Source organism: Canis aureus, chromosome 6 (genome assembly GCF_053574225.1).
Source record: "Canis aureus isolate CA01 chromosome 6, VMU_Caureus_v.1.0, whole genome shotgun sequence".
Classification (NCBI taxonomy): Eukaryota; Metazoa; Chordata; class Mammalia; order Carnivora; family Canidae; genus Canis; species Canis aureus.
Window position 1 is genome coordinate 64303427 of NC_135616.1, and position 14458 is coordinate 64317884.

The 14458-nt window shown below is 37.3% G+C and overlaps 1 protein-coding gene across 3 annotated transcripts in view; it reads left to right on the forward strand.

Annotated features, from left to right (window-relative positions):
- Nucleotides 1–14458, forward strand: part of NMNAT2 (nicotinamide nucleotide adenylyltransferase 2) — a 194898-nt gene that overhangs the window by 2547 nt on the left and 177893 nt on the right. Inside the window, exon 1 of one of the 3 annotated variants that reach the window (XM_077901987.1) lies at nucleotides 11676–11779. The exons of the other annotated variants lie outside the window; for them this stretch is intronic. The gene's annotated coding sequence lies outside the window, so the exon portion shown is untranslated. Of the gene's footprint in view, nucleotides 1–11675; nucleotides 11780–14458 lie in introns of those variants that run through there. 3 annotated transcript variants of the gene reach the window in all.

The window sequence follows — 14458 nt, forward strand, 5'->3', positions numbered from 1 at the left end:
TTACTTTGTCTATTCCTACCTGATTTTAAGGGTTTTTTGTTTGTGCCTAAATGATTTTGTGGAAAGAGCATAAGCTAGCAGACCTGAGTGTGCATTCCACCTCTGCCCTCCTAGTCTCTAAGCCTCAGTTTCTTCCCTTTTTTTTTTTTTTTTTAAGATTTTATTTATTTATTCATGAGAGACACACAGAAGCAGAGACACAGGCAGAGGGAGAAGCAGGCTCCATGGAGGGAACCCAATGTGGGACTCAATCTTGGGACTCTGGGATCATGCCCCAAGCCAAAGGCAGGCGCTCAACCACGGAGCCACCCAGGCGTCCCCTTCAGTTTCTTCCTTGACCAAAATGAAAACATTACCTATTACAAGGTTTCTGTGAACTTTATTGATGATATAGGTGACTGAGTATAACTGACATATAATGCTGGCACTTGACAAATGTTAGTTTTCTTTTTGCCCTCTTATTTTTATATCAAGCTATTATTGTTTTTAAATTGTAGCTTATCTACTCTTTGTAATATTCATAGGTCTGACCATGCACCCAAATCTATTTTTTTTAAGAATTTTATTTATTTATTCATGAGAGACAGAGAGGCAGAGACACAGGCAGAGGGAGAAGCAGGCTCCATGCAGGGAGCCCCACGTGGGACTCCATCCCAGGGCTCCAGGATCACACCCTGGGCAGAAGGCAGACACTCAACCACTGAGCCACCCAGGCATCCCCCAAAATCTATTCTTATTCAGTGCTAAAATATTTCCTCTCTGATCACAGAAAAGACTACAATATCAGGGGGCACTTCGGTGGCTCAGTTGGTTAAGTGCCTGTCTTTGGTTCAGGTCATGATCCCAGGGTCCTAGGATCAAGCCCCGCACCTGCTTAGTGGAGAATCTGCTGCTCCCTCTGCCACTCCCTCTGATTGTGCTTGCATGCTCTTTTTCTCTCTCTATCTTTCTCTGTCAAATTAACAACAACAACAACAAAAAGAATACAATATCAGGATGTTGTGAGTCCGATTCTGGAGGGTTGAAATTTTTAAATAACTGTTTGTCATTAAAAATAGCCTAATATAACTGCATTTTCGCCCAAGTAAACAGTGTCCAGTTTTCAACCAGACACCAAGTACTTGCTAGGAAGCTACTCTTAACATTCCTACCAAATTCACCCAGAGCTTCAGTAACCTGGTAATTAATACATAGTAAGCCTCCTCCCTTTTTTATAATAACAGACATCTCACCCGACCCATGAAACTATAATGAGCACTAATTTATTTAATATTTAGCCTACATATTCTGAATGTTTCCAAATCATGTACACAATTAGGTACTTAATAAATGTGTTTCTATTTTGACGAATAGAATGATTTATCAACTGTAGCATTCAAGTATACAATGTTTGTGAAGCTAATCCCTGCTGTCTTCAGTACCACACCTCAGACCATGGAGCTAAGTGATTCAATCAAAAAGAAATGATTCATTCTTTTCAAATAGTGAGTCAGATATAAACTGACATTTAAACTCAGGTCTCCTATTGCTCAAGATTTCTTAGACCAAGGGTCAGCAGCCTTTCTCAAACAGCTTGCCAAGTATATATATTATTCACTCATTCCTAAGAAGGAGTCACTGAGCCTAAAAGGAAGCCTTGCAGCCCAAAATCCTAGAGAAGAAATTTGTGGTTTGAGAGGCAGTGAGGTAACAGAGAATGGTAGTCAGAGCTCGTTCTCCTCTATTCACTGAGGGAAACTTTATTAATCTTCAAGAATTTCTTCCAATTCCCAATCCCTGGGAAAAAACATCTTAAAATCTTATCTGCTAATTTAATAGACACAGACCATCTGGAGAAGACAAGAAATGCTCATAGGAAAAATGGGAGAGTATTAAAATTAAAATGTTAGCTGCTTATAGTCTCTATGGTCCAAGGGCCTTAGTGTTCATGGAACTCTGTATTACTCCAAGTACAATGTTTCTGAAGCCATCTTGATGTCCCTAGTTGTGAAATTAATGTGTTTCATGTAAAAATCTGTTGTATTACCCAGAAGCTGCCATTTTTTTCTTAAAATACCCAAGTAAAAGAAAAAAAAATCTTAATATTTTATTGTCTGTACTTTCCTAATTTCTCTAGGATAGACTATATTTTTGAGAACAGAGAATGTGGTATATTCTTTGTCATTTAATCTTCTTCAAAACCCTGGGAAACCACAAATGAACACATACCCACATACAGACCTTCTTCTCTCCCTATCTTATTATATTACCACCTCTATTTGCAATTCAAGTTAAGATATGATATAGATGTAAAGCAGAGAAACTCAGGATATAAGTTTGTCACTTGAAGACGTACTAAGGATACATACCCAAGGACTCTTCTGCTTTGCTTAACTATGCTAGGATCTTTTCCACATACCAGAAATTTAGAGTTTGTCCCATATTAATAAAAATTCTTAGTATCATTAAATTACTAGAGATAAGAGCACATTCCAGAACAAATTAAATGGTAAATTAATATATTTTTGTACTCTACATTTTAGTCATAGTAAGCTTTTTAAGAACTTTTATTTCTGGAGCACCTGGGTGGCTCAGTGGTTGACCATCTGCCTTTGGCTCAGGTTGTGATCCTAGGGTCCTGGGATCCAGTCCTGCATCAAGCTTCCCACAGGAAGCTGTTTCTCCCTCTGCCTCTCTCTCTCTCTCTCTCTCTCTTTCTCTCTCTCTCTGTCTCTCATGAATAAATAAATAAAATCTTTAAAGAAAAAACAAAACTTTTATTTCCTGGCTTAAATTCTCCACTGATTTTTCATTCCCTTAGAATAAAATTCCTAATCCTTAAGATGGCCTATGTGATTTGATCCTTGCCTGCCTCTTATCAGACATTTCCTGGCATCACCACTCTTGCCACACTGACCTCTTAGGTTCTTTAGTAGATTAGCATTCTTTTCTACCCAAAGACTTTACACAAACTGTTCCCTTATTTCTCCTGGACCAATCTTCCCCCTTCTCATGCTTCAAACCTAAATTTGAAATTCTTTGGAAAAATCACCTCTACCCACCCTCACCCCCAATCAGGCTGGATTAGCTACATCTATTACATATTCCCCCAGCACCCTTCCCTTCTTCATAGCATTTTTTATGTTTGTAATTCTTTTTGTTCAATGTCTGTTACATCTAAATCGGCTGTAAAGTCTGTAAGGGCAGGCACAGGAACTGTTTTGCTCACTCCCCTAATTGGGTGCCTGATACAAGGGGTGCTCAATAAATGTTTGTTGAATCAATCCTAGGGAAAAAAAAAAAAGTTTGGACCATGGCTTTCATATAAATATTTAAAATTCCTGACCACCTAACCATGGAATATAAAAGTAATCCCTAAGCAATAAGAAAAGAACTTCATTGGGCCTTCAACCCATCTGGGGAATTGAAATCTGCAATGATATTTAACAAGATGGAAGTTTTAATTAAATGAAATTTACTTAGGCAATGAGTAAAGAGCATACAAGATTATGGATAACTTGTCAGTGATCTCACACCAAAGTCTCATACTTCAATGTAGGAAAAAACTCTTCAGTATCCAAATCATTTTTATTTACCTTTTATGTTTCTGATTTGAGACTTAGGGAAAGCAGTCAACCCTTTTATTGTGTGCCAAAAAACAAAACAAAACAAAACAAAACAAAACAAAACAAAAAAACAACGCTGCTGGATGGCAGGAGGGAAAAGAGGCTATTAGCTAATCAGTAAATAGGGTAGAAAAAATAGATTTAAAAATTCAGAAAGAAAACTGAATCAGGGCAGCCCGGTGGCTCAGCTGTTTAGCCCCGCCCTCAGCCTAGGGTGTGATCCTGGAGACCCGGAAGTCCCCACATTGTGCTCTCTGCATCAAACCTGCTTCTTCCTCTGCCTGTGTCTCTGCCTCTCTCTGTGTCTCCCATGAATAAATAAATAAAATCTTGTCATAAAAAAAAAAAAAAGAAATCTGAATCAGAGTAAAGAATGGAAAACTCACTGAAATTGTATCTCTCATCAGAAAAGTGTCTGTAAATTTCTGTCATTATTACTACTTTTTTTCTCCTGTGATGAGATAGGGCTAAATAAATTGAATATAAGTTTGTTAAGGAAAGGGCCACATACAATTTCACAGTAAATGGTACATTTAAATTGTTTCTGGAGACAGATTCCTCAAGCTCAGTTAGATAGTGTATGTATCATACCTAGTAGTACTGGGCATTTTGTAGGCACCAACATGTTGTACTGGTCTTATTATGCATATGCGGTGAATCACATCTTCACTCGTTCAACTTCATTCTCTAACATAGGTTAAACGTGTTTTTTTTTTTTTAATTAACACGAAATGTAGAATCCCATTTATAGAAAGAAACACACTAGTACACTCCCTCTAAATCATATGAACATTTGTATCATATGACCAAGTATAAATTGCCAATGGGGAACACAGCTTTCATCTACTTACAGAGGATGTCTCAGTTCATTAGCAGTTTTATGCTAGAATGAGATGAGATCTGAGTCTGTCAAAGCTGAAGAGGATAAGGAGGCTCATAAGGAGCAAAACCAGCTGCTTATACTTTCCCCTACCCTCTCATTTCTTTTTTAATTTTATTTACTCATTCATGAGAGACACAGAAAGAGATAGGCAGAAACACAGGCAGAGGGAGAAGCAGGCTCCATTCAGGGAGCCTGACGTGAGACTCAATCCTGGGACTCCAGGATCACACTCTGGGCCCCAAAGGCAGATGCTTAACCGGTGAGCCACCCAGGTGTCCCTCCCCTACCCTCTTTCAAACTGAAGTCTCTAGAATGGCTCTCTGGTTCATTCTCTCACTCTCTCTCAACCATTGGCCGTAAGCTTTCTATTATATATCTCCCCTCCCTCAAGTGATCCAGTCCTTTGTCCAAGAGGACATGAATCATTTTAGTTCCTTAACAATGTCCCTGAGGTGGGACTAAGTCCTGTAGTGCATGCCAAATATTGAATGCCAAAGTTTCCAAAATGTAGGCAGCAATGGTCTAGGTGATATACGAGGTTACTAGTGGTAGAAAGAAGTTGAAATTAATTTTCTCTAAGTATTTGTGGGATAACCAAATTTTAGCATTAAAGGGAAGTAGAAATCTTAGATAGAGTTATGTGTTTAGGGTCTATGAAGAATGTTCAACTGATGAGCAATTCTTAGCTTTCATTGCTTTTTCAAGACAAATCTGAATCTAAACCAGTGCTTTACTTCTGGGAATCTTAATCTGGATATATCCTGATACGGAGTAGAAAGCTTGATGAGGTGTAGATCCTCTAGAATGTTAGCATTTAGTTATTCTTTCATTCATTTAATCTTCAAAAACATTGAGGAGGCATCTGGGTGGCTCAGTCGGTTCAACGTCTGCCTTCAGCTTACATTATTATCTCAAAGTCCTGGAATCAAGCCCTGTGTCAGGCTCCCTGTTCAGCAGCATATCTGCTTCTTTCTCTGTCTCTCCCCCTGCTAGTGCTCACTCACTTTCTCTCTCTCTCTCTCTCAAATAAAAGAATAAAAGATTTTTTGTGTGTGTTGGATCTTATGCTCATCACCGAGGTAGTGATGGTAAACAATAACAGTCTTGCTCTCAGAGTTTAGAGAACAGTTAAGGAAAACGGCGCTTATATTACAGAGTAATAATCTGTGGTAGAGGTCTTTGGAACCATTCCACCTTGAGATCAAGTGTAGGCGTGCAACCAGATAATCCACTTAAGTGTCCCACCCACTTACAAAGTCCTTCAGAATGAAATTTTACAGAGTTTATTGTTTCAAATTCTGTTGCTTAGCAGGAAAAGTAATATATCCAGTTCCACTGTCCAGAAAAGTAATGGAAAACTATAGCCAAAAACATTTTAGACTAAAATATACCTGAAAGATACAAAATTGTATCAAAATTCAAAACATATGAAGTATAACTACGAAATAAAATTGCATAGAAAAATGATCCGAAATACAGCAAAGTATTAACAGCAGTTATTTCTGTAAGGTGAGCTATTTATGGGTGACTCTTATTTCTTGTGTTTTTCAACATCTTCCACCAACCAACGAGCAAAGTAGATTAGTTGATTGTTGTTGCCATTATTGTTAGGAGTTTCATTTTTTGCCATTCTTTTTAAAGAATGCCTGAGCTACTAATACAAAAAAAAAAAAAAAAAAAAAAGAATGCCTGAGCTATCCACCACAGTACAAGAGTTTAAAAGAAACATTGGAAATTGAAAAGGAAATAGATGAAAGATAAAATAATAACTGCTCACATCCTGGTGATTTGAAAAAAGATCTTATTATCAGCAATTCTCAAGGCTTGCCTAATGGACTATCCAGGTGCTGATATTTTCATACAACCAAAAACTGATGGGGGCGGTCATCTTTGAAGGCATCATTACTGACCCTCTTTGGTAGTTTTGGATCTAGTGGGAACCATCACTACCTGAGAAAGATGGAATGCCCTAGATGGGATTCAGAAAATAATCATTTTAGGTAATAAAAATCCAAAATTAAATCTTTACTTAACCTTTCTGCCTTCTTTTGCCTTTTTTCTTTTTTTTTTTTTAAGATTTTTCATTTATTTATTCATAGAGATACAGAGAGAGAGAGAGAGAGAGAGAGGCAGAGACAGGCAGAGGGAGAAGCAGGCACCCTGCAGTGAGCTTGATGTGGAACCCCATCCCAGGACCCCAGGATCACACCTGAGCGTGAAGACAGGCTCAACCACTGAGCCACCTAGGCATCCTTCTTTTACCTTTAGGTTTCTCTTCTCTTCCCTCAACTTTAGGTCACACCTCTGACCCCTCCCAGTTATATGACAACCGTATTTCCTCATTTCTCAGGAATGTCACCAGTCAGGAATCTCAACATTTGTGCTTTTTTTTTTAGGGGGGGCAGTGAGAAAGAAAAAGAGCGGCTGGAAAACTGAATTGAGAAAAAAAGCAAGAGTAAAGAAAGAGAAAAACAGACCATAAAGTCTGGAGCAAGAGGAAGAATTGATGGATGAGCAAAGAAGTATACTTCCTGGTGGTAGTAATAGTTCTTAGCCACCTTCTTACTAGAATCTACTTTCCATGGGAGATATTAAAAAGAGATTAGATACCCAGTCCATCTTAAAAACAGGAAAGGGACTTAGTGACTTCTAAAACATACTTCCAGACTCAACAGTCTATGTCTTCTGAATGAGACTATGTCTGGTGTTGCTGCCTATAACCTGTGACAGTTGGACATGATTCCATATAATGATCTAGGTCAAGGAGGCTGATATACACCTTAAGAAATTTGTGTATTGCCATTTGAAAAACTGATATTCTCCAAAACAAAAGGTATCATCTGAATTTGGCCTGTTGGTACAAAGTGGAATATCACCATACTCTTACGCATTTGGGTAAGAGTGAAAATACAATTTAAAGCAAAACAATACAGGGGCGCCTGGGTGGCTTAGTTGGTTAAGCATCTGACTCCTGATTTTGGCTCCGGTCCTGATCTCAGGGTCATGAGATTAGGCCTCGAGTTGAGCTCTGTGCTCAGTGTGGAATCTGCTAGAGATTCTCTCTCTCAAGTAAATTTCAAAAATCTTTAAAAAAATTTTTTTTAATTTTTAAAAATAAATAAAAACAATACAATAAAAACATTACAATCCAGACAGTTGTTAAACTACTGTATACTCTGCAAAAATTCCTTTTTTACCTCTCAGGTAACAGATTACATGGAACCTTCTAACTAAATCTAACAACCTCTTATAAATTTTTCTGCTTTCAGACTTTATGTTTTGTTGGGCAATACAAATCATATTTTCTTTACTGAAACTATTTTTTATCCTAAATCTAATGATGTTTTAATTTTTTTAAAAAATTTACCTAACCTCATCTTTGATTCATTATATTGCTATGGCTCTATTGATACCTAATAATGATTGGCTATAAACATTCCTTAAGTGGAGATATAATGACAAGACTTGGCCACTTATTGGATGTGACAGAGGGAGAGGAAGAAACCTAGGAGACTCCTGGGTTTTTGCTTGGGAAATTGAATGAAAGTAGAAAACACAAGAAATCAGTTGGAGAGATGTATGGATGTGAAGATAAGAATTTGTTTTAGACACGTTGAACTACAGTTACCTGGGACTGAGAAAATCTTGTGGATCTGGAGAATTTGTGAGAAATCTGAGCCACAGTTGTAGATTCAGAATTATCAGCATGTAGATGGTAATTAAAGTTACTTGAGGGTTTTCAGAAAGCTTGCTGATGAAATGGGAGAGCTAGGAGAGGTTTTATATTTTAAAGAAGTGGAAGACTTCAGTAAGAAATGATCCAGGAGAGAAAACTAATAGGTAAGAGAGGCTAAGTAGAGAGGAGCATGGCTTCTGAGGAAACAGGAGAATATAGATTTTTCAGGACACAGGACAGAGAGGGGAAATCTCTTTCCTAGTAGAATAATAATGAGATTGTATTAGTGGGGTTTTCCTCCCACTACACTCACCCCTGTTTGTTTTATCTCATGCCCTTATAGATTTCAAAACTTAAGGTTATAAAATCATGTAGACTGAAGAATCCAGGACAAAGATTGATGACTTAAGACTAAGGCTTTCAGCACCAGAATATATATATAATTCCTCTAATTGCATACAGAAAATTAGAGAGGAGAGCAAAAAACAAGGAGACTTTGTACCCTGCCTCCCATCTGAAACCAGAAGCCCTGAGGAGACTTATAGATATTCTAAATAGATTTCTGGCATTTGAGAATAGAATACAAACTTCAATCCCCATTACTATATAAAGCCAAAGAAGGTAGAAAGAGCTCCTCATATAGAGCTCCTCATATCCACAATGGCACTGGAAAATAGTTAAAGTAGTATTGTGAGCTCATGCTTTGGATTTCTTTGTCTTCTCCAAAAACTTCAATCATAAAAACATCTTCTGTTTTTCATTAAAAGACATCTCTGGGGGATGCCTGGGTGGCTCAGTTGGTTAAGCATCTGCCTGTAGTTCAGGTCATGATCCCAGGGTCCTGGGATGGAGATGGGGCTCCCCACTCATTGGGGAGTCTGCTTCTCCCTCTCCCTCTGCAGCTCCCCTCTGCTCATGCCTGTGCATTCTCTCTCTCTGTCTCTGTCTGTCTGTCTGTCTGTCTCTCTCCAAATTTTTTTTAAAAAGATATCTCTGGGTTCATTAACAAGATAATTATCTCTGGACATCAGGGATGAGTGACCAATGCAATTGAATCTGTGAGGATAGAGCTGTGGCCCTGATACATTGGGTCCAAAAGCAGGTAGAAGTTGGCTAGGACTTTGAGTCCTTCAGAGTAATGGAGATCCATGATACCCCATATAGAGTATGGTCCTTTAGGTCAGACTCACAGTGAAATGAGGATTTGGGAAAAGCTATAACTTGCACCCTGAGCTAGAGTTTAACAAACACAATGAACAAACATACCAACTGCTGTTTGTCCCTGGTAGTGGAAGGAAGCAGAGAAATCAAGACTTGTGCCAGTCTGCTTTCCAGCTCTAGTCCCTAATAGCCCTGATGAGGAACAGGAGCCCTGAGACACCTAGTTCTAGACTGGAGGTGAGGGTCAGGAGTGTCAGGATCTACATGGTGGCTACACTAATTAGTGTGGAGTAGGTAGAAAGAGAAAGCTACCACTTAAGATGAGCTGCAAATTAATACAAAAAAACATAGTGGATGCTTCAACTTAATTTTTGCTTCATTGATCTGTTAGTTTCTAATAAAGATATATTTAAAATTCCCAATATACTTGTTGTTCTACTTATTTTTTCCTGTAATTCTGTTGCTTTTTAAAAATTTCATGGTTATAGGATTAGCTAGATAGAACTTCTTGGTGATTTTTTATTATTTTTCATTTTTAATATAATTTTTAATCATTATGTGATACTGCTATTAATACTTATTAATTTACTCTATCTGATATTGATATTCTACTCCAACTTTCTTTTGGTTAGCATTTGCTCACTATAACTTTTTCTTTCTTTCTTTCTTTTTTAAAATTTTTATTTATTTTTTTAAAAGGTTTTTGTTTATTCATGAGAGACCCAGAGAAAGAGGCAGAGACACAGGCAGAGAGAGAAGCAAGCTCCCTGCAGGAGGCTGATGCAGGACTTGATCCCAGGACCCTAGGATCACGACCTAAGCCAAAGGCAGACGCTCAACCACTAAGCCACCCAGGCACCCCAAATTTTTATTTTCAAACTTTCTGTTATTCTATTACTGGCAGATCTTTTGTAAACAGCATGTACCTGAGTTTTTGTTTTTTAACCCTGACAGTCTCTTTATTAACTGGGAAGTTGAATTCATATGAATATGATCTATTTGAAATTCTCTATCATTGCTACTGTGTACTCTTGATTTTATGTTTGCAATGTTTTCTCCTTGGTTTTTTGTTTGTCTTTCCTGCCTTTGTTAGATTAAAAACTTTTTTTATTCCTTTTACCTCTGCTGATTTGGAAACTACAGATCATATTTTGTCTGTGCTAGAAGCAGCTACTCTTAAATTTTTTAGAATACCTAGCCACATATTTTCCTAACAATTTATAGTTTTAAAATGCAACTATCCTACTGTTCCCGTAAGACTATGTTTAGCTACCAAATGTATTGGGGATTTATTGGTATCAAAATTTTGGTTCCATATTTCTTAAAACATAACATAAAACAGGCATAATACAGGGGCATCTGGGTGGCTCAGTCAGTTGAGTGTCTGCCTTCAGCTCAGGTCATGATCTTGGGATTGAGCCCCAGGTTGAGCAACGTGGTCAGCAGGGAGTCTGCTTCTCCCTCTCCTTTGCCTCTCCCCTGTTCGTGCTTTCTCTCTAGCTCACTCTCTCTCAAATAGATAAATAAAATCTTAAAAAAAAAAAAAACAGGTACTATACAATCAATGTATAATTATTTTTATCAATCTAATTCCTCAATTTTTGCATTTAATATTTGCTTATTTAATATACTTTCATTGTGGATTCACTTTTCTTTTTGCTGAAATACATGCTTTGTTAATTCAGTCAATAAAAATTTATGGTTGTAAACTCTACTTTGAAAGAAAAGTTCTCTATTTCATCACTATTTTTAAATTATAGCTAAGCTAGGTATAGAATTCTATATTGACAGTTATTTCCCTCTCAATGCTTTGTAGATAGTACCATAGCAGCCTCTGGTATTTGTTATTGATGAGAATTCTGGCATCTAATTGTGATTCTTTTATGGGTAATCTAGGTTTTCTCTTTGATGGCTTTTGAAATTTTCTTTATCCTCTTTATCCTCAATGTTAGACATCTTCACTATAGCACATCTTGGTATGAATTTTAGTTTCATTGTTTTGCACCTAATATATGCTTTCATCTCAAGAACTTTAGAAAATTCTCAGTATCATCTCCCCAAATATTACTTCCACCAATTCCTTTTATTCTCTCTTTCTAACATTGCTAATTAGGTGCATCCTTAATGTAGTCTGTCAGTGTGTTGCTGTGTAACAAATCACTCCAAAACATAGTGGCATGAAACATTAACCATTTTATTATACTTACAGATTGTCTATGGTAGGGAGTCAGGGATAGTTTGACTCGGCTTCATGATGTTCAGGGTGTCAAAAGACTTGAAAGCTGGTAATCTGACTAGGTTTTTTGTTTTGTTTTGTTTTTTTGTTTTCTGTTTTCACTCCTATGTCTAGGCACAGTGACAAGGCTGGACTCTACTGGAACTGTAGGTTGGAGTACCTACAGAAAGAAATTAGTAATAATGATTGCCCTTGGAGAAGAAAATGGAATCACTGAGGTACAGAAAAAGGACAGAAACATACTTTTAATGATACTTGTTTGTGCCCTTTGCATTTTATTTCATGTGAATGAATTATCTATTAAAAAGTAAACAAAAATTAAAAACAAAAAATCCCCAGCCATGCAAATAGCCATTTATTTATTCATTAAACGTAAATAGACACTCTCCCATGCTTGATGTTATGTATATATGAAACATTGCACCAGCAATTCTGGGACTATTGAAAACAAATACACCACACAGTCAAGCTTCTTCTTCTTTTTCTTTCTACAGTAGGCTTTACACCCAGCACAGAGTTCAGGGCAGGATCTAAACCCAGGACCCTGAGATCAAGACCTGGCTGAGATCAAAATATATAGACACTTAACCAACTGAGCCACCCAGGCACCCAAAGCATAGCTTTCAAGTCAAGCATCATACTACAGATTGAGTCCCTTCACGTGAAGACAAGAAGTGACTCTCAAGTGGTACAATCTATGGATCATCAAAGATCCATCTAACTCAAAAAATTTCCTCCTGCTAACTTGCTCCAGTTCTGAAAACCCCTACCTTGAATATTCTCTTTTAGGGTAAAGGCATATTTTCAGCAAGTCCCTGTTATGCTGCACATATGTAACCTGGCTAACCTGATAAGTTTATTCACAGTTTTCCTGTAGCGGAAAGTTAACTTAGAAATAAGGTTGGTTTTGGTGGGAGGGAGTTAAAAAACTCTGATACATGCAACCCTGCAAAGGATCATACCTTTGAGATTTGCCAAATGAGAGTTTCTGCATAGTAACAAGCATAATGAAAGTACTGAGCATTTGGGAGAAATGGAGAAAAGTATGCATCTTTATGGAGTGCCAAATACAAGCCTCACTTAGTTTCTATAAAGCAATGTCTGGCTATATAGTAGAGTGAAACCCTACACTGAAATTACATGAAGGTCAAAAGTCAGAGTAATTGACTTTAGGTTGACAATAGACTTATATCCTCATTGTTTTTAACCTGTAAGAATAATATAATAACCTGTTATAAAATGGTTTCATATACATCATCTATTTCAATATTAATCCCAATATTAATATTATCCCATCTTTATAGATGCTGCTAACGTAATGTATTTCATGATTAAATAAGTTTGAGCAACAGTAGTTTAAGCAGGATTTTTTTCTTGGTGAGACTTCTCAGAGCCTATAACATGCAAGTATATATTTCCCCAAAAGAAAAAAATATTATGCAATGTGCCCAAAATTATCTTCCCACAGAACCCTTTTTTTAAATCACAGCACACACACATTATGGATTAATGTTATATAGGACACTTGGGAGTAGCTGATCCTTTCTACTTTTCTCCTGGTCTCTGTTTCTATCCTGATAATTACCTTCATCTTATCTTACTTTACCCTCCCTCAAATCATTACACATCCTCCATTATGATGTTCATACTTAGAAAATGATGATGACATCAAAAGTAATGATGACCTTCATGCAGGGTCTTCCTTACCACTTGTTACCATATCCCTAGGCATGAGTACCAGCAGGAGGCTCTGCATTTTCTAAAGTAACTGCAATCTGTAGCAAGACTCGGAGACATCCATGTCAGATAGTAGCAGACTTGAACGCAGTGTCTCCCTGTAAGTGTAATCCTATCCTTCAGGTGTCCTGATGCTCTCTGTAATCCAGTCTTGCCTTCTCTTAGAGCTCAAAAATTGGGCCTAGGTCTTGGTCTTAGGCCTCCCTGAAGCAATAATAGTGATTTTTCTACCTTTCCATGTCAATTCAACTAAATTCCAAATCCTTAAGGCTTAAATTACATTTCATTAGAGTTAGAAATTTCAGACCATTATGATTTACCCATCTCTGGCCAACATATTCTCCAAGGGTAAGAGATAGCAGTAGATGGTAGCCCACTGATTATGTTCCTCAAGAAAGTCTGATTATATATAAGTAAAACCAAACTAGGGCTTGCTCCAGCCTTAATGTTCATCTGAACATTTCATCTCATCCAAAAGAATAATTACAAATCCATCTTTAAAGAGCTTTGAAAGATCATTTATCTTCACTGAAGTCTTGAAGTAGCAAAGTAGTGAATCACACCACATATCTAGAACTTTTTTTTTTTTTTTGAAGATTTTATTTATTCACGAGAGACACAGAGAAAGGCAGAGACATAGACAGAGGGAGAAGCAGACTCCCTGCAGGGACTCGATGTGGAACTCGATTCCCGGGATCCCACATCAGGGCAGACACTCAACCACTGAGCCACCCACATATCTAGAACTTAATTAAAATCCTTATTCAAAAAAAAAAAAATCCTTATTCATTTCCCCAAAGCCCCACACCACAGAGCAGCTGCTGTCTAAATACTCCTTCTTTGCTTTTCAATCACTCACTCCCTCATCTCTATCCTACTTTCTCTGTCCCATTCCTCTTCCTTCCATAGCTTTTCCACTGTGGGCAATTCCTTATCTTTTAAAAAATTAATGTAAATCATTTTAGCTTCTCCAGTTCTTTCTATCCCTTATCACTCTTTTTCCCTGTTACTTTCCCCCACTTACCCCATCAACTCAAAAAGAAAGTGAGGGAGAACACAAGTGGAGGGAATATTCTTACATGTTATACTTTTTCTCTGTTATATACATATATGATATATAACACATATGTATGTCATGTATATAATGTTATGTAATATGT